Raw genomic sequence first — 26,955 nt, forward strand, 5'->3', positions numbered from 1 at the left:
TGATGACATGTGTCATGGAGCATTCTGATGAAAAGCTTGTGGAGTATAGTGATGACAAGCACATGGAGCATTGTGATGACAAGTTCATGGAGTTTTGTGAAGACAGTTGTCATGGACCATTGTGATGACATATATCATGGTCCAATGTGATGACATTGGCATGGAACATGGTGCTGCCAAGTGTCATGGAGGATTGTGATGACAAAGGTAAAGCAGCATTGTGATGACAAGGGATAGGAGCATTGTGATGACAAGGTTCATGGAGTATTGTGATTACAATGGCATGGAGCATTTTGATGATAATGGAATGGAGCATTGTGATGAAAAAGGCATGGAGCTATTTTATGGCAGAGTTCAAGGAGCCTTCTTACCAGTGTCATGGAGAATTGGGATGACAAGCGTTTTGAGCATTGTGATGACACATGTCATAGAGCATTGAGATGACAAGGGCATGGAATATTGTGATGACAGGCATCATGGAGCATTGTGTTGACAAGGGTCATGGAGCACTGTGATGACAATGGCATCGAGCATTGTGATGACAAGGGTAGAAAGCAATGTGATCCCAAATTTCATTGAGGATTGTGGTCACAATGGGAATGGAGTACAGTGATGACAATCACATGGAGCATTGTGATGACAAGGACATGGAGCATTTTGCTCACAAAGGCATGGAGCATTGGGATGAAAGTGTCATAGAGCACTGTGATGACAAGCGTCATGGAGCATTGTGATTACAGTGGCCATGGAGCATTTGGATGGCAAGGGCCTGGATTATCATGATGGCTAGGGTCATGGAGCATTTTGATGGCAGGCTTCATGGAGCATTGTGATGACACGTATCATGGAGCATTGTGATGAGTAGGTCATGGAGAATTGGGCTGAAATTTATCATGGATTATTGTGATGACAGGTTCATGGAGCATTGTTATGACACGTGAATGGAGCCTTGTGATGACAAGTTCCTGGAGCATTTTGATGAGAAGACCATGGAGCCTTGTGATGACAATTCTAATGGAGCATTCGGAGGAAAAGGGTCATGGAGCACTGTGTTTACAGGGTTCATGGAGCAATTTGATGAAAACAGCATGGATCATAGTGATGAAAAAGACATAGTGCCTTATCAGGAACGGGTTCAAGGAGCATAGTGACGAGAATTGTCGAGTAGCATTGTGATGACAAGTATATTGAACATTTTGGTGACAAAGTTCATGGAGCATTGTGATGAGAATAACATGGCTAATTCTTATGACGAGTGTCATGGGGCTTTGTGATGACAAGTGTTATGAAACATTGTGATCACAAGGGTTTGGAGCATTTTGATAACAGTGGTCATGGAGCATTTTGATTTCATTGGGATGACAATAGCATGAAGCATTATGATGATGGGCATGGTGCATTTCGTTGACAGGGTTCATGGAGCATTGAGATGAAAAGTTTCATGGAGCATTTTGATGACAGGGGTTATGGAACAGTGTGATGTCAGAGGTCATGGAGCATTTTGATGATAAGGTCATGTAGCATTGTGAAGACATGGAACATTGTGATGACAGGGGTGAGGGAGTATAGTGATGACTAGTGATGGAACACTCTGATATCAGTGGTGAGAGAGCATTTTGATGAGAAGTGCATGGAGCATTGTGGTGACAAAAGACACAGAGTCTTGTGAGGACGAGGGCATGGACAATTGTGATGACAAATGTCATGAAGCATTGTGATGACTGCAGTCACGGAGAATTTTCATAAAAGAGGTCATGGAGCATGGTGATAACAACGGCAAGGAACATAGTGTTGACAAGGGTGTGGAGCAGAGTTATGAAAAGGTCATGGAGTTTTGTGAAGAGAGTTGTCAGGGAACATTGTGATGACATATGTCATGGTCCATTGTGATGACAATGGCATGGATTATTATGATGCCAAGGGTCATGGAGGAATGTGATGACAAAGTCATGGAGCATTGTGATGATAAGGACATGGAGCATTGTGATGAAAAAGGCATGGAGCTTTTTCATGAGAGTGTTCAGGGAAACTTCTGACAAGTGTCACGGAGCAGTGTGATGACAAGTGTATTGAGCATTGTGATGACAATTGTCATGGGGCATTGCGATGACAAGGGCATGGAATATTGTGATCACAATGGCATGGACCATTTTGTTTAGAATCCCCTGGCGCATTCTGATATCATGTGTCATGGAGGATTGTGATTACAGTGGTCATGGAGCATTGGGATGACAAGGGCCTGGATTACTGTGATGGCAAGTGTAATGAAGCATTTTGATGACAGGCGTCATGGAGCATTGTGATGACAGGTGTCATGGAGCATTGTGATGAGAAAGTCATGGAGAATTGGACTGAAAATGTTCATGGAGTATTGTGATGACAGGGTCATGGAGCATTGTTATGACAAGTGAATGGAGCCTTGTGATGACAAGTTCCTGGAGCACTGTGATGAGAAGACCTTGGAGCCTTGTGATGACAAGTCTCATGGAGCATTCTGATGAAAAGGGTCATGGAGCATTGTGATTAGAGGGGTCATGGAGCATTCTGATGCCAAGGGTCATGGAGCTTTCTGATGACAAGCTTGTGGATTATTGTGATGAAAATGTCATGGAGCATTGTGATGACAAGTGCTTGGAGCATTGTGATGATAAGGGCAATTGAGAATTTGATGACAATGTCGTGAAACATTGTGATCCCAAGTGCAAGGAGCTTGCTATTTTATGTGTCATGGAGCTCCGCGATGACCATATCATGGTCTATTGTGAAGACAGATGTCAGGGTGTATTGTGATTACAAAGGAAATGGAGCATTTTGATGACAAGGGCTTGGAGGATTGTGATGACACTAGTCATGGAGGAATGTGATTAAAAGGGCATGGAGCATTGTGATGACAAGGGCCATTGAAAATTTTAATGACAACATCGAGAAGACTTGTGATGACAAAGCGCAGGGAGCTTACTATGACAGGGATCATGGAGCATTAGGATGACAAGGGCATGGAAAATTGTGATGACAAGAGCCTGTATCATTGTGATGAGAAGTGTCGTGGAGCATTGTGATAACAAGGTCGTGGAGAATTGTGATGAAAAGGGACATGGAGCATTGTGATGACCAGCGGATGGAGCATTTTGATTGCCAGACCGTGGAACATTGTGAAGAGAAGACCACGGATAATTTGGATGACGAGCGTCATGGAGCTCTGTAATGACAAGGGGCATGGAGCATTGTGATGACAGGGGTCATGGAACATTGTGATGCCAAGTGTCATGGAGGAATGTGATGACAAATGTAATGGAGCATTGTGATGACAAGTGCTTGGACAATTGCGAAGACAAGGGTCATGGAGGATTGTGATGACAATGGCATGGAGCATTGTGATGATAAGGGCATGGAGCATTGTGACGAAAAAGGCATGGAGATATTTTTTGACAGAGTTCAAGGAGCCTTCTGACAAGTGTCAGGGAGCATTGTGATGACAAGTGTATTGAGCATTGCGATGAAAATGTTCATGCATCTTTGTGATGACAAGGGCATTGAATATTGTGATGACAATGCCATGGAGCATTGTGTTGAGAATGTGCTGGAGCATCCTGATGACATGTGTCACGGAGCATTGTGATGACAAATGTTCAGTCCATTGTGAAGACTATAGCATGGAGCATTGTGATGCCAAGTGTCATGGAAGATTAAGATGACAAAGGTAATGGAGCATTGTGATGACAATGGTCAGGGAGCATTGTGATGACAAGGGCATGGACTATTGTGATGACAGGCATCATGGAGCATTATGATGACAAGGGTCAAGGAATATTGTGATGACAATGGCATGGAGTATTGTGTTGAGAATGACCTGGAACATTCTGATGGCATACGTCATGGAGCATTGTGATGACCTATGTCTGGTCCATTGTGATGACAATGGCATGGAACATTGTGATGCCAAGTGTCATGGAGGATTATGATGACAAAGGTAATGGAGCATTGTGATGACAATGGCTTGCAACATTGTGATGACATGGGTCATGGAGCATTGTGATGACAATGGCATGGAGCATTGTGATAATAAGGACATGGAGCATTGTGATGAAAAAGGCATGGAGATATTTTTTAACAGAGTTCAAGGAGTCTTCTGTCAAGTGTCAGGTAATATTGTGATGACAAGTGTATAGAGCATTGCGATGATAATGATCATGCAGCATTGTGATGACAAGGGTATGGAATATTGTGATGACAATGTCATGGAGCATTGTGTTGAGAATGCCCTGGAACATTCTGATGACATGTGTCATGGAGCATTGTGATGACATATATCCGGTCCATTGTGAAGAAAATGGCATGGAGCATTGTGATGCCAAGTGTCATGGAGGATTATGATGACTAAGGTAATGGAGCATTGTGATGACAATGGTCATGGAGCGTTGTGATGTCAAGGGTCTTGGAATATTGTGATGACAATGGCATTGAGCATTGTGTTGAGAATGCCCTGGAGCATTCCTATGACATGGGTCATGGAGCATTGTGATGACATATGTCCAGTCCCTTGTGATGAAAATGGTATGGAGCATTGTGATGCCAAGTGTCAAGGAGGATTATGATGACAAAGGTAAAGAAGCAGTGTGATGACAACGGCTTGGAGCATTGTGATGACAAGGTCATAGAGCATTGTGATGAGAGGGGCATGGAGCATTAGCCTGACAAGTTTCATGTATTATTTTGATGACAGTGGGCATGGTGCATTGTGATGACAAGGACAGGGAGCACACTTATGACAAGGTCATGGAGTATTGTGTAGAGAGGTGTCAGGGAGCATCGTGATGACATATATCATGGTCCATTGTGATGACAATAGCATGGATTATTGTGTTGCCAAGTGTCATGGAGGATTGTGATGACAAAAGTAATGGAGCATTGTGATGCCCAGGGCTTGGAGCATTGTGATGACAAAAGAAAGGAGAATTGTGATGACAGTGTCAAGGAACATTGGTCTGACAAGTTTCAGGGATTATTGTGATGACAGTGGGCATGGTGTATTCTGATGGCAAAGGCATTGAGCATTATGTTGAGAAGGTCATGGACTATAGTGAAGAGAGATATCAGGGCACATTTTGAGGACATATGTCAGGTCCATTGTGATGACAATTGCATGGAGCATTGTGATGCCAAGTGTAATGGAGCATTGTGATGCCAAATGTAAAGGAGCATTATGATGACAAGGGCTTGGATCATTGTGATGACAAATGTCATGGAGCATTGTGATGACAAGGACATGGAGTATTGTGATGAGAAGTCCATGGATAATTGTGATGACCTGCGTCATGGAGCTCTGTATTGACAAGGGGCATGGAGCATCGTGAGGACAGGTGTTATGGAGCATTGTGATGATAGGGGTCATGGCGCATTTTGATGACATGTGTCATGGAGCATTCTGATGAAAAGATTGTGGAGTATTGTGATGAGAAGCACACGGAGCATTGTGATGACAAGTTAATGGAGTTTTGTGAAGACTGTTGTCAGGGACCATTGTGGTGACATATATCATGGTCCATTGTGATGACATTGACATGGAACATGGTGGTGCCAAGTGTCATGGAGGATTGTGATGACAAAGGTAAAGCAGCATTGTGATGACAAGGGATTGGAGCATTGTGATGACAATGGCATGGAGCATTTTTATGATAAAGGAATGGAGCATTGTGATGAAAAAGGCATGGAGCTATTTTATGACAGAGTTCAAAGAGCCTTCTGACAAGTCTCAGGGAGAATTGGGATGACAAGCGTTTTGAGCAATGTGATGACACATGTCATAGAGCATTCAGATGACAAGGACATGGAATATTGTGATGACAGACATCATGGAGCGTTGTGATGACAAGGGTCATGGAGCACTGTGATGACAATGGCAAGGAGCACTGTGATGACAAGGGTAGAAAGCAATGTGATCCCAAATTTCATGGAGGATTGTGGTCACAATTGGAATGGAGTATTGTGATGACAAGCGCATGGAGCATTGTGATGACAAGGTCATGGAGTATTTTGCTCACAAATGCATGGAGCATTGGGATGACAAGTGTCATGGAGCACTGTGATGACAAGTGTCATGGAGCATTGTGATTACAGTGGTTATGGAGCATTGGGATGGCAAGGGCCTGGATTATCATGATGGCAAGGGTCATGGAGCATTTTGATGACAGGCGTCATGGAGCATTTTGATGATACGTGTCATGGAGCATTGAGATGAGAAGGTCATGGAGCATTGGGCTGAAAATGTTCATGGAGTATCGTGACGACAGTGTCATGGAGCATTGTTATGACAAGTGAATGGAGCTTTGTGATGACAAGTTCCTGGAGCATTGTGATGAGAGGACCATGGAGCGTTGTGATGACAAGTCTCATGGAGCATTCTGAGGAAAAGTGTCATGGAGCACTGTGATTACAGGGGTCATGGACCAATTTGATGAAAACGGCATGGATCACTGTGAAGAAAAAGACATAGAACCTTATCAGGAACGGGTTCAAGGAGCATAGTGACGAGAAGTGTCGGGGAGCATTGTGATGACAAGTATATTGAACATTGTGGTGACAAAGTCCATGGAACATTGTGATGAGAAGAACATGGATAATCGTTATGACGAGTGTCATTGGGCTTTGTGATGACAAGTGTTATGAAACATTGTGATCACAAGGGTTTGGAGCATTTTGACGACAGAGGTCATGGAGCATTTTGATTTCATTGTGATGAATATAGCATGAAGGATTATGATGATGGGCATGGTGCATTGTGATGACAGGGTTCATGGAGCATTGAGATGAAAAGTTTCATGGAGCATTTTGATGACAGGGGTTATGGAACAGTGTGATGTCAGGGGTCATGGAGCATTTTGATGATAAGGTCATGTAGCATTGTGATGACAGGGGTCATGGAACATTGTGATGACAGGGCTGAGGAAGTATAGTGATGACTAGTGCTGGAACACTCTGATATCAGTGGTGAGAGAGGATTTTGATGAGAAGTGCATGGAGCATTGTGGTGACAAATGTCACAGAGTCTTGTGAGGACGAGGGCATGGACAATTGTGATGACAAATGTCATGAAGAATTGTGATGACTGCAGTCACGGAGAATTTTCATAAAAGAGGTCATGGAGCATGGTGATAACAAGCTCATGGAACATTGTGTTGACAAGGGTGTGGAGCAGAGTTATGACAAGTTCATGCAGTTTTGAGAAGCGAGTTGTCAGGGAACATTGTGATGACATATGTCATGGTCCATTGTGATGACAATGGCATGGAGTATTGTGATGCCAAGAGTCATGGAGGATTGTGAGGACAATGGCATGGAGCATTGTGATGATAAGGACATGGAGCATTGTGATGAAAAAGGCATGGAACTTTTTCATGAGAGAGTTCAATGAGACTTCTGACAAGTGTCACGGAGCAGTGTGATGACAAGTGTATTGAGCATTGTGATGACAATGGTCATGGAGCATTGTGATGACAAGGACATGGAATATTGTGATCACAATGGCATGGAGCATTTTGTTGAGAATCCTTTGGCGCATTCTGATATCATGCATCATGGAGCATTGTGATGAAATATATCCGGTCCATTGTAATGAAAATGGCAAGGAGCATTGTGATGCCAATTGTCATGGAGGATTCTGATGACAAAGGTAATGGAGCATTGTGATGACAAGGGTTTGGAACATTGTGATGACAAGGGCATAGAACATTGTGATGACAGGGGCATGGAGCATTGGCCTGACAAGTTTCATGGATAATTGTGATGACATTACGAATGGAATAATTGTGATGACAAGGGCATGGGGCACTGTGATGAAAAGGTCATGGAATATTGTGTAGACATGAGTCAGGGAGCATCGTGATGACATATATCATGGTCCATTGTGATGGCAATGGCATAGAGCATTGTGATGCCCAGTGTCATGGAGGATAGTGATGACAAAGGTAATGGAGCATTGTGATGACAAGGTCTTGGAGCATTGTGATGACAAGAGTAATGAAGGAATGTGATTAGAAGGGCATGGAGCTTTGTGATGAAATGGGCCATTGTAAATTTTAATGACCACCTCGTGAATCATTGTGATGACAATGCACATAGAGCTTGCTATGACAGGGATCTTTGAACATTAGGATGAAAAGGGCATGGAAAATTGTGCTGACAGGAGCCTGTATCATTGTGATGAAAAGTGCCATGGAGCATTGTGATAACAAGGACTTGGAGAATTGTGGTGACATGCGACATGGAGCATTGTGATGACCAGCGGATGGAGCATTTTGATAGAAAGACCATGTAGAATTGTGATTAGAAGACCACGGATAATTGTGATGACGAACGTCATAGAACTCTGTAATGACAAGGGGCATGGAGCATTGTGAGGACAGGTGTCATGGAGCATTGTGATGAGAGGGGTCATGGAGCATTCTGATGACGAGGGTCATGGAGCATTCTGATGACAAGCTTGTGGAGTATTGTGATGACAATGTCATGGAGCATTGTGATGACGAGGGCATGGAGCATTGTGATGATAAGGGCCATTGAGAATTTGATGACAATGTCGTGAAGCATTGTGATCCCAAGCGCATGGAGCTTGCTATAAGAAGTGTCATGGAGCTCTGCGATGACAATGTCATGGACTATTGTGAAGACAGGTGTCAGGGAGCATTGTGATGACAAACGTAATGGAGCATTGTGATGACAAGGGCTTGGAGGATTGTGATGACACTAGTCATGGAGTAATATGATTAAAAGGGCATGGAACATTGTGATGACAAGGGCCATTGAAAATTTTAATGAAAACTTCGTGATGGCTTGTGATGACAAAGCACAGGGGGCTTGCTATGACAGGGATCATGGAGCATTAGGATGTCAAGGGCATGGAAAATTGTGATGACAAGAGCCTGTATCATTGTGATGAGAAGTGTCATGGAGCATTGTGATAACAAGGTCGTGGAGAATTGTGATGACAAGGGACATGGAACATTGTGATGACCAGCGGATGGAGCATTTTGATTGCAAGACCGTGGAGCATTGTGAAGAGAAGACCAGGGATAATTGTGATGACGAGCGTCATGGAGCACTGTAATGACAAGGGGCATGGAGCATTGTGATGACAGGGGTCCTGGAACATTGTGATGCCAAGTGTCATGGAGGATTGTGATGACAAATGTAATGGAGAATTGTGATGACAAGGGCTTGGAGCATTGTGATGACAAGGGTCATGGAGCACTCTGATGACAATGGCATGGAGCACTGTGATGATAAGGGCATGGAGCATTGTGATGAAAAACGCATGGAGATATTTTTTGACAGAGTTCAAGGAGCCTTCTGACAAGTGTCAGGGAGCATTGTGATGACAAGTGTATTGAGCATTGCGATGAAAATGTTCATGCAGCTTTGTGATGACAAGGGCATGGAATATTGTGATGATAATGGCATGGAGCATTGTGTTGAGAATGTCCTGCAGCATTCTGATTACATGTGTCATGGAGCATTGTGATGACATATATCCGTTCCATTGTGTAGAAATTGGCATGGAACATTGTGATGCCAAATGTCATGGAGGATTATGATGACAAAGGTAATGGAGCATTGTGATGGCAATGGTCATGGAGCGTTGTGATAACAAGGGTCTTGGAATATTGTGATGACAATGGCATTGACCATTGTGTTGAGAATGCCCTGGAGCATTCCGATGACATGTGTCATGGAGCATTGTGATGACATATGTCCAGGTTCTTGTGATGACAATGGCATGGAGCATTGTTATGCCAAGTGTCAAGGAGGATTATGTTGACAAAGGTAATGGAGCAGGGAGATGACAACGGCTTGGAGCATTGTGATGTCAAGGGCATAGAGCATTGTGATGACAGGGGCAAGGAGCATAGGCCTGACAATTTTCATGTATTATTTTGATGACAGTGGGCATGGTGCATTGTGATGACAAGGACATGGAGCACACTTATGACAAGGGCATGGATTATTCTGTAGAGAGGTGTCAGGGAGCCTCGTGATGACATATATAATGGTCCATTGTGATGACAGTAGAATGGAACATTGTGTTGCCAATTGTCAAGGAGGATTGTGATGACAAAAGTAATGGAGCATTGTGATGCCCAGGGCTTGGAGCATTGTGATGACAAGGGCAAGGAGCATTGTGATGACAGTGTCATGGAGCATTGGTCTGACAAATTTCATTGGTTATTGTGATGACAGTGGGCATGGTGCATTGTGATGGCAAGGGCATTGAGCATTATGTTGACAAGGTCATGGACTATATTGAAGACAGTTATCAGGGCGCATTTTTAGGACATATGTCGTGGTCCATTGTGATGACAATTGCATGGAGCATTGTGATGCGAAGTGTAATGCAGGAATGTGATGCCAAAGGTAAAGGAGCATTATGATGACAAGGGCTTGGAGCATTGTGATGACAAGGGCTAGGAGCATTGTGATGACAAGGGTCATGGAGCATTGTGATGACAAGCATATGGAGTATTGTGATGAGAATACCATGGATAATTGTGATGACCTGCGTCATGGAGCTCTGTAATGACAAGGGGCATGGAGCATCGTGAGGACAGATGTTATGGAGCATTGTGATGAAAGGGGTCATGGCGCATTTTGATGACATGTGTCTTGGAGCATTCTGAGGAAAAGCTTGTGGAGTATTGTGATGACAAACACATGGAGCATTGTGATGACAGGGTCATGGTTTTTTGTGAAGACAGTTGTCAGGGACCATTGAGATGACATATATCATGGTCCATTGTGATGACATTGGCATGGAACATGGTGGTGCCAAGTGTCATGGAGGATTGTGATGGCAAAGGTAAAGCAGCATTGTGATGACAAGGGATTGGAGCATTGTGATGACAAGGGTCATGGAGCATTGTGATGATAATGGCATGGAGCATTTTGATGATAAGGAATGGAGCATTGAGATGAAAAATGCATGGAGCTATTTTATGACAGAGTTCAAGGAGCCTTCTGAAAAGTGTCAGGGAGAATTGGGATGACAAGCGTTTTGAGCATTGTGATGACACATGTCATAGAGCATTGAGATGACAAGGTCATGGAATATTGTGATGACAGGCATCATGGAGCGTTGTGATGACAAGGGTCATGGAGCACTGGGATGACAATGGCATGGAGCATTGTGATGACAAGGGTAGAAAGCAATGTGATCCCAAATTTCTTGGAGGATTGTGGTCACAATGGGAATGGAGTATTGTGATGACAAGCGCATGGAACATTGTGATGACAAAGTCATGGAGCATTTTGCTCACAAAGGCATGGAGCATTGGGATGACAAGTGTCATGGAGCTCTGTGATGACAAGCGTCATGGATTATTGTGATTACAGTGGTCAAGGAGCATTGGGATGGCAAGGGCCTGGATTATCAAGATGGCAAGGGTCATGGATCATTTTGATGACAGGCGTCATGGAGCATTGTGATGACACGTGTCATGGAGCATTGTGATGAGAAGGTCATGGAGCTTTGAGCTGAAAATATTCATGGAGTATTGTGATGACAGGGTCATGGAGCATTGTTATGACAAGTGAATGGAGCCTTGTGATGACAAGTTCCTGGAGCATTGTGATGAGAAGACCATGGAGCCTTGTGATGACAAGTCTCATGGAGCATTCTGAGGAAAAGGGTCATGGAGCATTGTGATTACAGGGTTCATGGAGCAATTTGATGAAAACGGCATGGATCATAGTGATGAAAAAGACATAGAGCCTTATCAGGAACGGGTTCAAGGAGCATAGTGATGAGAAGTGTCTGGGAGCATTGTGGTGACAAGTATATTGAACATTGTGGTGACAAAGTTCATGGAGCATTGTGATGAGAATAACATGGATAATTCTTATGACAACTGTCATGCGGCTTTGTGTTGACAAGTGTTATGAAACATTGTGATCACAAGGGTTTGGAGCATTTTGATAACAGTGGTCATGGCGCATTTTGATTTCATTGTGATGACAATAGCATGAAGCATTATGATGATGGGCATGGTGCATTGTGATGACAGGGTTCATGGAGCATTGAGATGAAAAGTTTCATGGAGCATTTTGATGAAAGTGATTATGAAACAGTATGATGTCAGTGGTCAGGGAGCATTTTGATGATAAGGTCATGTAGCATTGTGATGACAGGGGCCATGGAACATTGTGATGACAGGGATGAGGGTGTATAGTGATGACTAGTGATGGAACACACTGATATCAGTGGTGAGAGAGCATTGTGATGAGAAGTGCATGGAGAATTGTGGTGACAAAATTCACAGTGTCTTGTGAGGACGAGGGCATGGACAATTGTGATGACAAATGTAATGAAGCTTTGTGATGCCTGGAGTCACGGAGAATATTCATAAAAGAGGTCATGGAGCATGGTGATATCAAGCGCATGGAACATTCTGTTGACAAGGGCGTGGAGCAGAGTTATGACAAGGTCATGGAGTTTTGTGAAGAGAGTTGTCAGAGAACATTGTGATGACATATGTCATGGTCCATTGTGATGACAATGACATGGAGTATTGTGATGCCAAGAGTCATGGAGTATTGTGATGACAATGGCATGGAGAAGTGTGATAATAAGGACATGGAGCATTGTGATGAAAAAGACATGGAGCTTTTTCATGAGAGATTTCAAGGAGACTTCTGACAAGTGTCAGGGAGCATTGTGATGGCTAGTGTATTGAGCATTGTGATGACAATGGTCATGGAGCATTGTGATGACAACGGCATGGAGCTTTTTCATGAGAGAGTTCAAGGAGACTTCTGACAAGTGTCAGGGAGCATTGTGATGACAAGTGTATTGATCATTGTAATGACAATGGTCATGGAGCATTGTGATGACAAGGCAAGGAATATTGTGATCACAATGGCATGGAGCATTTTGTTGAGAATCCCCTGGCGCATTCTGATGTCATGCATCATGGAGCATTGTGATGACATATATCCGATCCATTTTAATGACAATGGCATGGAGCATTGTGCTGCCAATTGTCATGGAGTATTATGATGACAACGGTAATGGAGCATTGCAATGACAAGTGTTTGGAACATTGTGATGACAAGGGCACAGAGCATTGTGGTGACAGGGGCATGGAGCATTGGCCTGACAAGTTTCATGGATTATTGTGATGACAGTGTGCATGGCAAATTGTGATGACAAGGGCATGGAGCACTGTGATGAAAAGGTCATGGAGTATTGTGTAGACAGTTGTCAGGGAGCATCGTGATGACATATATCATGGTCTATTGTGATGGCAATGGCATGGAACATTGTGATGCCAAGGGTCATGGAGGATAGTGATGACAAAGTTAATGGAGCATTGTGGTGACAACATCTTGGAGCATTGTGATGACAAGAGTAATGAAGGAATGTGACTACAAGGGCATGGGGCTTTGTTATGAAATGGGCCATTGTAAATTTTAATGACAACATCGTCAATCATTGTGATGACAAAGTGCATGGAGCTTGCAATGACAGGGATCTTTGAATATTAGGATGAAAAGGGCATGGAAAATTGTGCTGACAAGAGCCTATATCATTGTGATGAGAAGAGTCAAGGAGCATTGTGATAACAAGGACGTGGAGAATTGTGGTGACATGGGACATGGAGCATTGTGATGACCAGCAGATGGAGCATTTTGATTGAAAGACCGTGGAGAATTGTGATGAGAAGACCATGGATATTTGTGATGACGAACGTCATAGAACTCTGTAATGACAAGGGGCATGGAGCATTGTGAGGACAGGTGTCATGGAGCATTGTGATGACAGGGGTCATGGAGCGTTCTGATGCCAAGTGTCAGGGAGCATTCTGATGACAAGCTTGTTGAGTATTGTGATGACAATGGCATGGAGCATTGTGATGACAAGGGCATGGAGCATTGTGATGATAAGGGCCATTGAGAATTTAATGACAATGTCTTGAAGCATTGTGATCCCAAGCGCATGGAGCTTGCTATAAGAAGTGTCATGGAGCTCTGCGATGATAATGTCATGGACTATTGTGAAGACAGGTGTCAGGGAGCATTGTGATGACAAAGGTAATGGAGCATTGTGATGACAAGAGCTTGGAGGATTGTGATGACACTAGTCATGGAGTAATGTGAATAAAAGGGATTGGAACATTGTGATGACAAGGGCCATTGAAAATTTTAATGACAACGTCGTGAAGCCTTGTGATGACAAAGCACAGGGAGCTTTCTATGACAGGGATCATGGAGCATTAGGATGACAAGGGCATGGCAAATTGTGATGACAATAGCCTGTATCATTGTGATGAGTAATGTCATGGAGCATTGTGATAAAAAGGTCGTGGAGAATTGTGATGACAAGGGACATGGGACATTGTGATGACCAGCGGATGGAACATTTTGATTGCAAGACCGTGGAACTTTGTGAAGAGAAGTCCACGGATAATTGTGATGACGAGCATCATGGAGCTCTGTAATGTCAAGGGGCATGGAGCATTGTGATGACAGGGGTCATGGAGCATGGTGATGTCAAGGGTCATGGAGCATTCTGATGACAAGTTTATGGAGTATTGTGATGACAATGGCATGGAGCATTGTGATGACACGGTTATGGAGTTTTGTGAAGACAGTTGTCAGGTAGCTATGTGATGACAATGTCACGGTCCATTGTGAGGACAATGGCATGGAACATTGTGATGCCAAGTGTCATGGAGGATTGTGATGACAAAGGTAATGGAGCATTGTGATGACAAGGGCTTGTAGCATTGTGATGACAAGGGTCATGGAGCATTGTGATGAAAATGTTCATGCAGCTTTGTGGTGTCAAGAGCATGGAATATTGTGATGACAATGGCATGGGGCATTGTGTTGAGAATGCGCTGGAGCATTCTGATGACATGTGTCATGGCGCATTATAATGACATATGTCCAGTCCATTGTGAAGACAATATAATGGAGCATTGTGATGCCAAGTGTCATGGAGGATTAAGATGACAAAGGTAATGGAGCATTGTGATGACAATGGTCATAGAGAATTGTGATGACAAGGGCATGGACTATTGTGATGACAGACATCATGGTGCGTTATTCTGACAAGGATCATGGAATATTGTGATGACAATGGCATGGAGTATTGTGTTGAGAATGCCCTGGAGCATTCTGATGACATACGTCATTGAGCATTGTGGTGATATATGTCTGGTCCATTGTGATGACAATGGCATGGCGCATTGTGATGCCAAGTGTCATGGAGGATTATGTTGACAAAGGTAATGGAGCATTGTGATGACAATGGCTTGGAGCATTGTGGTGACAAGTGTCATGGTGCATTGTGATGACAATGGCATGGAACATTGTGATAATAAGGACATGGAGCATTGTGATGAAAAAGGCATGGAGCTATTTTTTGACAGATTTCAAGGAGCCTTCTGACAAGTGTCAGGAAATATTGTGATGACAAGTGTATTGACAATAGCGATGGTAATGTTCATGCAGCATTGTGATGACAAGGGCATGGAAAATTGTGATGACAATGGCATCGAAAATTGTGTTGAGAATGCCCTGGAGCATTCTGATGACATGTGTCATGGAGCATTGTGATGACAATATCCGGTCCATTTGAAGAAAATGTCATGCAGCATTGTGATGCCATGTGTCATGGAGGATTATGATGACAAAGGTAATGGAACATTGTGATGACAATGTTCATGGACCGTTGTGATGACAAGGGTCATGGAATATTGTGATGAAAATGGCATAGAGCATTGTGTTGAGAATGCCCTGGAGCATTATGATAACATGCGTCATGGAGCATTGTGATGACATATGTCCAGTCCCTTTTGATGACAATGGCATGGAGCATTGTGATGCCAAGTGTCAAGGAGGATTATGATGACAAACATACTGGAACATTGTGATGACAATGGTCATGGAGCGTTGTGATGAGAAGGGCATGGAATATTCTGATGACAGGCATCACAGAGCGTTGTGATGACAAGGGTCATGGAACATTGTGATGACAATGGCATGGAGCATTGTGTTGCGAATTCCCTGGAGCATTCTGATGACATGCGTCATGGAGCATTGTGATGACGTATGTCCTGTCCATTGTGATGACAATGGCACGGAGCATTGTGATGCCAAGTGTCATGGAGGATTATGATGACAAATGTAATGGAGCAGTGTGATGACAACGGCTTGGAGCATTGTGATGACAGGGGCATAGAGCATTTTGATGACCGGGGCATGGAGCATTGGCCTGAGAAGTTTCATGTATTATTTTGATGACAGTGGGCATGGTGAATTGTGATGACAAGGGCATCGAGCACTCTTATGACAAGGTCATTGAGTATTGTGTAGAGAGGTGTCAGGGAGCATCGTGATGACATATATCATGGTCTATTGTGATGACAATGGCATGGAGCATTGTGATGTCAAGTGTCAAGGAGGATTGTGATGACAATGGCATGGAACATTGTGATGATAAGGACATGGAGCATTGTGATAAAAAAGGCATGGAGCTTTCTCATGGGAGATTTCAAGGAGACATCTGACAAGTTTCAGGGAGCATTGTGATGCCAAGTGTATTGAGCATTGTGATGACTATGGTCATGGAGCATTTTGATGACCAGGGCTTCGAGCATTTTGATGGCAAGTGTCATGGTGCATTGTGATGACAAGGGCATGGAGTATTGTGATGAGAAGACCATGGATAATTGTGATGATGAGCGTCATGGAGCACTGTAATGACAAGGGTCATGGAGCATCGTGAGGACAGGTGTCATGGAGCATTGTGATGATAGGGGTCATGACGCATTTTGATGACAAGTGTCATGGAGCATTCTGATGACAAGCTTGTGGAGTATTGTGATGACAAGCACATGGAGCATTGTGATGACAAGGTCATGGAGTTTTGTGAAGACAGTTGTCAGGGAGCATTGCGATGACATATGTCATGGTCCATGGTGATGACAATGGCATGGAACACTGTGGTGCCAAGGGTCATGGAGGATAGTGATGACAAAGGTAACGGAGCATTGTGATGACAAGTGATTGGAGCATTGTGATGACAAGGGTCACGGAGCATTGTGATGACAATGGCATGGAGCATTTGGATGATAATGAAATGGAGCATTGTGAAGAAAAAGGCATGGAGCTATTTTATGACAGATTTCAAGGAGCCTTCTGACAAGTGTCAGGGAGCATTGGGATGACAAGTGTTTTGAGCATTGTGATGACACATGTCATAGAGCATTGTGTTGACAAGGTCATGGAATATTGTGATGACTGTCATCATGGAGCGTTGTGATGACATGGGTCATTGTGCACTGTGATGACAATGTCATGGAGCATTGTGATGATAAGGGCAAGGAATATTGTGATCACAATGGCATGGAGCATTTTCTTGAGAATCCCCTGGAGCATTCCGATGTCATCCGTCATGGAGCATTGTGATGACATATATCATGTACTTTGTGATGACAATGACATGGAGCATTGTGATGACAAGTGTCAAGGGGAATTATGATGACAAAGGTAATGGAGCATTATGCTGACAAGGGCTTGGAGCATTGTGATGACAAGGGCATAGAGCATTGTGATGACAGGGGCATGGAGCATTGGCCTGACAAGTTTCATGGATTATTCTGATGACAGTGCGCATGGCAAATTGTGATGACAAGTGCATGGAGCACCGTGATGACAAGGTCATGGAGTATTGTGTATAGAGATTCAGGGAGCATCACGATGACATATATTATGGTCTATTGTGATGACAATGGCATGGAGCATTGTGATGCCAAGTGTCATGGAGGATTGTGATGACAAAAGTAATGGAACATTGTGATGACAAGGACTTGGAGCATTGTGATGACAATGGCCATGGAGCATTGTGATGACAACGGCATGGAACATTGTGATGAAAATACCATGGATAATTGATATGACGAGTGTCATGGGGCTTTGTGATGACAAGTGTTATGAAACACTGTGATCACAAGGTATTGGAGCATTTTGATTACAGAGGTCATGGAGCATTTTGTTTTCATTGTGATGACAATAGCATGAAGCATTATGATGATGGTCATGGTGCATTGCGATGACAGGGTTCATGGAGCATTGAGATGAAAAGGGTCAGGGAGCATTTTGATGACATGCTTATGGAACATTGTGATGTCAGGGGTCAGGGAGCATTTTGATGATAAGGTCAAGTAGCATTGCGATGACAGTGGTCATGGAACATTGTGATGACAGGGGTGAGGGAGTATAGTGATGACTAGTGATGGTTCACACTGATATCAGTGGTGAGAGAGCATTTTGTTGAGAAGTGCATGGAGCATTGTGGTGAAAAATGTCACTGAGTATTGTGATGACGAGAGCATGGACAATTGTGATGACAAATGTCATGAAGCGTTGTGATGTCTGGAGTCACGGAGAATTTTCATAAAAGAGGTTATGGAGCATGGTGATAACAAGGGCATGGAGCATTGTGATGACAAGGGCGTGGAATATTGTTATAACAGGGTTTTGGAATTTTGTGAAGAAGGTTGTCAGGGAACATTGTGATGACATATGTCATGGTCCATTGTGCTGAGAATGGCATGGAGTATTGTGATGCCAATTGTCATGGAGGATTGTGATGACAAAGTCATGGAGCATTGTGATGATAACGGCATGGAGCATTGTGATAAAAAAGGCATTTATCTTTTTCATGAGAGAGTACTAGGAGACATCTTACAAGTGTCAGGGAGCATTGTGATGACAAGTGTATTGAGCATTGTGATGACATATGTCATGGTCCATTGTGATGACAATGGCATGGAACATTGTGGTGCCAAGTGTCATGGAGGATTGTGATGACAAAGGTAATGCAGCATTGTGATGCCAAGGGATTGGAGAATTCTGATGACAAGGGTCATGGAGCATTGTGATGACAGTGGTATGGAGCATTTTGATGATAAGTGTATGGAGCATTGTGATGAAAAAGGCATGGTGCTACTTTATGACCGAGTTCGAGGAGCCTTCTGACATCTGTCAGGGAGCATTGGGATGACAAGTGTTTTGAGCATTGTGATGACACATGTCATAGAGCATTGTCTCGACAAGGGCATGGAATATTGTGATGGCAGGCATCATGGAGCTTTGTGATGACAAGGGTCATGGTGCATTGTGATAACAATGGAATGGAGCATTGTGATGAAAAAGCCATGCAGCTATTTCACGACAGACTTCACGGAGCCTTCTGAGAAGTGTCAGCTATCATTGTGATGACAAGTGTGTTGAGCATTGTGATGACAAAAGTCATGGAGCATTGTGATGACAAGGGCAAGGAATATTGTGATGGCAAGGGCATGGAGCACACTTAGGACAAGGTCTTGGAGTATTGTGTAGAGAGGTGTCAGGGAGCCTCGTGATGACATATATCATGGTCCATTGTGATGAAAATAGCATGAAGCATTGTGTTGCCAAGTGTCATGAAGGACTGTGATGACAAAAGTAATGGAGCATTGTGATGCCCAGGGCTTGGAGCATTGTGATGACAAGGGCAAGGAGCATTGTGATGACAGTATCATGGAACATTGGTCTGATAAGTTTCATGGATTATTTTGATGACAGTGGGCATGGTGCATTGTGATGGCAATGGCATTCAGCATTATGTTGACAAGGTCATGGACTATAGTGAAGACAGTTATCAGGGCGCATTTTGAGGACATATGTCTTGGTCCATTGTGATGACAATGGCATGGAGCATTGTGATGCCATGTGTAATGGCGGATTGTGATGCCAAATGTAAGGGAGCATTATTATGACAAGGGCTTGGAGCATTGTGATGACAAATGTCAGGGAGCATTGTGAATACAAGGACATGGAGTATTGTGATGAGAAGACCATGGATAATTGTGATGACCTGCGACATGGAGCTCTGTATTGACAAGGGTCATGGAGCATCGTGAGGACAGGTGTTATGGAGCATTGTGATGATAGGGGTCATGGCGCATTTTGATGACATGTGTCATGGAGCATTCTGATGATAATCTTGTGGATTATTGTGATGACAAGCACATGGAGCATGGTGATGACAAGGTCATGGAGTTTTGTGAAGACAGTTGTCAGGGAACATTGTGATGACATACATCATGGTCCATTGTGATGACGTTGGCATGGAACATGGTGGTGCCAAGTGTCATGGAGGATTGTGATGACAAAGGTAAAGCAGCATTGAGATGACAAGGGATTGGAGCATTGTGATGACAAGGATCATGGAGCATTGTGATGACAATGGCACGGAGCATTTTGATGATAAGTGAATGGAGCATTGTGATGAAAAAGGCATGGTGCTATTTTATGACAGAGTTGAAGGACCCTCTGACAAGTGTCAGGGAGAATTGGGATGACAATAGTTTTGAGCATTGTGATGCCACATGTCATAGACCTTTGAGATGACAAGAGCATGGAATATTGTGATGACAGGCATCATGGAGCGTTTTGATGACAAGGGTCAAGGAACACTGAGATGACAATGGCATGGAGCATTGTGATGACAAGGGTAGAAAGCAATGTGATCCCAAATTTCATGGAGGATTGTGGTCACAATGGGAATGGGGAATTGTGATGACAAGCGCATGGAGCATTGTGATTACAGTGGTCATGGAGCATTGGGATGGCAAGGGCCTGGATTATCATGATGGCAAGGGTCATGGAGCATTTTGATGACAGGCGTCATGGAGCATTTTGATGATACCTGTCATGGAGCATTGTGATGAGAAGGTCATGGAGCATTGGGCTGAAAATATTCATTGAGTATTGTGATGACATTGTCATGGAGCATTGTTATGAGAAGTGAATGGAGCCTTGTGATGACAAGTATATTGAACATTGTGATGACAAAGTTCATGAAGCATTGTGATGAGAATAACATGGATAATACTTATGACGAGTGTCATGGGGCTTTGTGATGACAAGTGTTATGAAACATTGTGATCACAAGGGTTTGGAGCATTTTGATGACAGAGGTCATGGCGCATTTTGATTTCATTGTGATGACAATAGCATGAAGCATTATGATGATGGGCATGGTGCATTGTGATGACAGGGTTCATGGAGCATTGAGATGAAAAGTTACATGGAGCATTTTGAAGACAGGGGTTATGGAACAGTGTGATGTCAAGGTTCATGGAGCATTTTGATGATAAGGCCATGTAGCATTGTGATGACAGGGGTCATGGAACATTGTGATGAAAGGGGTTGAGGGAGTATAGTAAAGACTAGTGATGGAACACTCTGATATCAGTGGTGAGAGAGCATTTTGATGAGAAGTGCATGTAGCATTGTGGTGACAAAAGTCACAGAGTCTTGTGAGGACGAGGGCATGGACAATTGTGATGACAAATGTCATGAAGCATTTTGATGACTGCAGACACGGAGAATTTTCATAAAAGAGGTCATGGAGCATGGTGATAACAAGCGCATGGAACATTGTGTTGAGAAGGGCGTGGAGCAGACTTATGACCAGGTCATGGAGTTTTGTGAAGAGAGTTGTCAGGGAACATTGTGATGACATATGTCATGGTCCATTGTGATGACAGTGGCAGGGAGTATTGTGATGCCAACATTCAAGGAGGATAGTGATGACAATGGCATGGAGTATTGTGATGATAAGGACATGGAGCATTGTGATGAAAAAGGCTTGGAGCTTTTTCATGAGAGATTTCCAGGAGACTTCTGACAAGTGTCAGGGAGCATTGTGATGACAAGTGTATTGAGCATTGTGATGGCAATGGTCATGAAGCATTGTGATGACAAGGGCATGGAATATTTTGATCACAATGGCATGGAGCATTTTGTAGAGAATCCCCTGGTGCATTCTGATATCATGTGTTTTGGAACATTGTGATGACATATATCCGGTCAATCGTAATGACAATGGCATGGAGCATTGTGATGCCAATTGTCATGGATTATTATGATGACAAAGGTAATGGAGCATTGTGATGACAAGGGTTTGGAACATTGTGATGACAAGGGCATAGAGCATTTTGATGAAATGGGCCATTGTAAATTTTAATGACAACATCGTGAATCATTGTGATGACAAAGCGCATGGAGCTTGCTATGATAGGGATCTTTGAACATTAGGATGAAAAGGGCATGGAAAATTGTGCTCACAAGAGCCTGTATCTTTGTGATGAGAAGTATAATGGAGCATTGTGATAACAAGGACGTGGAGAATTGTGGTGACATGGGACATGGAGCATTGTGATGACCAGCAGACGGAGCATTTTGATTGAAAGACCGTACAGAATTTTGTTGAGAAGACCACGGATAATTGTGTTGACGAACGTCATGGAACTCTGTAATGACAAGGGTCATGGAGCATTGTGAGGACAGGTGTCATGGAGCATTGTGATGACAGGGGTCATGGAGCATTCTGATGCCAAGGTTCAGGGAGCATTCTGATGACAAGCTTGTGGAGTATTGTGATGAAAATGGCATGGAGCATTGTGATGACAAGTGCATGGAGCATTGTGATGAGAAGGGCCATTGAGAATTTGATGACAATGTCGTGAAGCATTGTGATCCCAAGCACATGGAGCTTGCTATGAGAAGTGTCAAGGAACTCTGCGATGACAATATCATGGAATATTGTGAAGACAGATGTCAGGGAGCATTGTGATGACAAAGGTAATGGAGCATTGTGATGACAAGCGCTTGGAGGATTGTGATGACACTAGTCATGGAGGAATGTGATTAAAAGGGCATGGAGCATCGTGATGACAAGGGCCATTGAAAATTTAAATGACAACGTCGTGAAGCCTTTTGATGACAAAGCACAAGGAGCTTGCTATGACAGGGATTATGGAGCATTAGGATGACAAGGGCATGGAAAATTGTGATGACAAGAGACTGTATCATTGTGATGAGAAGTGTCATGGAGCATTGTGATAACAAGGTCGTGGAGAATTGTGATGACAAGGGACATGGAGCATTGTGATGACCAGCGGATGGAGCATTTTGATTGCAAGACCGTGGAGAATTGTGAAGAGATGACTACGGATAATTTGGATGATGAGCGTCATGGAGCTCTGTAATGACAAGGGTCATGGAGCATTGTGATGACAGGGGTCATGGAACTTTGTGATGCCAAGTGTCATGGAGGACTGTGATGACAAATGTAATGGAGCATTGTGATGAAAAGTGCATGGAGCATTGTGATGACAAAGGTCATGGAGCATTGTGATGACAATGGCATGGATCATTGTGATAATAAGGACATGGAGCATTGTGATGAAAAAGGCATGTAGCTATTTTTTGACAGAGTTCAAGGAGCCTTCTGACAAGTGTCAGGGAATATTGTGATGACAAGTGTATTGAGCATTGCCATGATAATATTCTTGCAGCATTGTGATGACAAGGGCATGGAATATTGTGATGACAATGGCATGGAGCATTGTGTTGAGAATGCCCTTGAGCATTCTCATGACATGTGTCATGGAGCATTGTGATGACATATATCCGGTCCATTGTGAACAAAATGGCATGGAGCATTATGATGAGAAGTGTCATGGAGGATTATGATGACAAATGTAATAGAGCATTGTGATGACAATGGTCATGGAGCGTTGTGATGACAAGGGTCTTGTAATATTGTGATGACAATGGCATTGAGCATTGTGTTGAGAATGCCCTGGAGCATTCCGATGACATGCGTCATGGAGGATTGTGGTGACATATGTCCAGTCCCTTGTGACGAAAATGGCATGGAGCATTGTGATGCCAAGTGTCAACCAGGATTATGATGACAAAGGTAATGAAGCAGTGTGATGACAACGGCTTGGAGCATTGTGATGACAAGGGCATAGAGCATTGAGATGACAGATGCATGGAGCATTGGCCTGACAATGTTCATGGATTATTGTGATGACAGTGGGCATGGTGCATTGTGATGGCAATGACATTGAGCATTATGTTGACAAGGTTATGGACTATAGTGAAGACAATTATCAGTGCGCACTTTGAGGACATATGTCATGGTCCATTGTGATGACAATGGCATGGAGCATTGTGAAGGCAAGTGTAATGGAGGACTGTGATGCCAAAGGTAAAGGAGCATTATGATGACAAGGGATTGGAGCATTGTGATGACAAATGTCACGGAGCATTGTGATGAGAAGGACACGGAGTATTGTGATGAGAAGACAATGGATAATTGTGATGACCTGCGTCATGGAGCTCGGTATTGACAAGGGGCATGGAGCATCGTGAGGACAGGTGTTATCGAGCATTGTGATGATAGGGGTCATGGGGCATTTTGATGACATGTGTCATGGAGCATTCTGATGAAAAGCTTGTGGAGTATTGTGATGACAGGTTCATGGAGCATTGTTATGACAAGTGAATGGAGCCTTGTGATGACAAGTTCCTGCAGCATTGTGATGAGAAGACCATGGAGCCTTGTGATGACAATCTCATGGAGCTTCTGAGGAAAAAGTTCATGGAGCATTGTGATTACGGTGGTCATGGAGCAATTTGATGAAAACGGCATGGATCAGTGTCAAGAAAAAGACAGAGAGCCTTATCAGGAACGGGTTCAAGGAGCATAGTGACGAGAAGTGTCGGGGATCATTGTGATGACAAGTATATTGAACATTGTGGTGACAAATTTCATGGAGCATTGTGATGAGAATAACATGGATAATTCTTAGGACGAGTGTCATGGAGCTTTGTGGTGACAAGTGTTATGAAACATTGTGATCACACGGGTTTGGAGCATTTTGATAACAGTGGTCATGGAGCATTTTGATTTCATTGTGATGACAATAGCATGAAGCATTATGATGATGGACATGGTGCATTGTGATGACAGGGTTCATGGAGCATTGAGATGAAAAGTTTCATGAAGCATTTTGATGACAGGGGTTATGGAACTGTGTGATGTCTGGGGTCATGGAGCATTTTGATGATAAGTTCATGTAGCATTGTGATGACAGGGGTCATGGAACATTGTGATGACAGGGGTGAGGGAGTATAGTGATGACTAGTGATGGAACAATCTGATATCAGTGGTGATAGAACATTTAGATGAGAAGTGCATGGAGCATTGTGGTGACAAAAGTCACAGAGTCTGGTGAGAACGAGGACATGGCAATTGTTATGACAAATGTCATGAAGCATTGTGATGACTGGAGTCACGGAGAATTTTCATAAAAGAGGTCATGCAGCAAGGTGATAACAAGCGTATGGAACATTGTGTTGACAAGGGCGTGGAGCAGAGTTATGACAAGGTCATGGAGTTTTGTGAAGAGAGTTGTCAGGGAACATTGTGATGACATATGTCATGGTCCATTGTGATGACAATTGCATGGAGTATTGTGATGCCAAGAGTCATGGAGGATTGTGATGACAATGGCATGGGGCATTGTGATGATAAGGACATGGAGCATTGTGACGAAAAAGACATGGAGCTTTTTCGTGAGAGAGTTCAAGGAGACTTCTGACAAGTGTCAGGGAGCATTGTGATGCCAAGTGTATTGAGCATTGTGATGACAATGGTCATGGAGCATTGTGATGACAAGGGCATGGAATATTGTGATCACAATGGAATGGAGCATTTTGTTGAGAGTCCCCTGGCGCATTCTGATGTCATGCGTCATGGCGCATTGTGATGACATATATCCGGTCCATTTTAATGACAATGGCATGGAGCATTGTGATGCCAATTGTCATGGAGGATTATGATGACAAAGGTAATGGAGCATTGTGATGACAAGGGTTTGGAACGTTGTGATGACAAGGGCATAGAGCATTGTGATGACAGGGGCATGGAGCATTGGCCTGACAAGTTTCATGGATTATTGTGATGACAGTGTGCATGGCAAATTATGATGACAAGGGCATGGAGCACTGTGATGAAAAGGTCATGGATTATTGTGTAGACCGGTGTCAGGGAGCATCGTGATGACATATATCATGGTCCATTGTGATGGCAATGGCATGGAGCATTGTGATGTCAATGGTCATGGAGGATAGTGATGACAAATGTAATGGAGCATTGTGATGACAAGGGCTGGGAGCATTGTAATGACAAGAGTAATGAAAGAATGTGATTACAAGGGCATGGAGATGTGTGATGAAAAGGGCCATTGTAAATTTTAATGACAACATCGTGAATCATTGTGATGACAAAGCGCATGGAGCTTGCTATGACAGGGATCTTTGAACATTAGGATGAAAAGGGCATGGAAAATTGTGCTGACAAGAGCCTGTATCATTGTGATGAGAAGTGTCATGGAGCATTGTGATAACAAGGACGTGGTGAATTGTGTGGACATGGGACATGGAGCATTGTGATGACCAGTGGATGGAGCATTTTGATTGAAAGACCGTGGAGAATTTTGATGAGAAGACCGCGGATAATTGTGATGAGGAACGTCATAGAACTCTGTAATGACAAGGGACATGGAGCATTGTGAGGACAGGTATCATGCAGCATTGTGATGACAGGGGTCATGGAGCATTTTGATGACAAGTTTGTGGAGTATTTAGATGACAATGCCATGGAACATTGCGTTGACAAGTGCATGGAGCATTGCGATGATAAGGGCCATGGAGAATTTGATGACAATGTCATGAAGCATTGTTATCCGAAGCGCATGGAGCTTGCTACAACAAGTGTCATGGAGGTCTGAGATGACAATGTCATGGACTATTGTGAAGACAGGTGTCAGGGAGCATTCTGATGACAAAAGTAATGAAGCATTGTGATGACAAGCGCTTGGAGGATTGTGATGACACTAGTCATGGAGTAATGTGATTAAAAGGGCATGGAACATTGTGATGACAAGGGCCATTGAAAATTTTAATGACAACGTCGTGAAGCCTTGTGATGATAAAGCACAGGGAGCTTTCTATGACAGGGAAAATGGAGCATTAGGATGACAAGGGCATGGA

The sequence above is a fragment of the Mesoplodon bidens genome (assembly GCF_964165515.1).
Source record: "Mesoplodon bidens genome assembly, chromosome: Y".
NCBI classification, from domain to species: Eukaryota; Metazoa; Chordata; class Mammalia; order Artiodactyla; family Ziphiidae; genus Mesoplodon; species Mesoplodon bidens.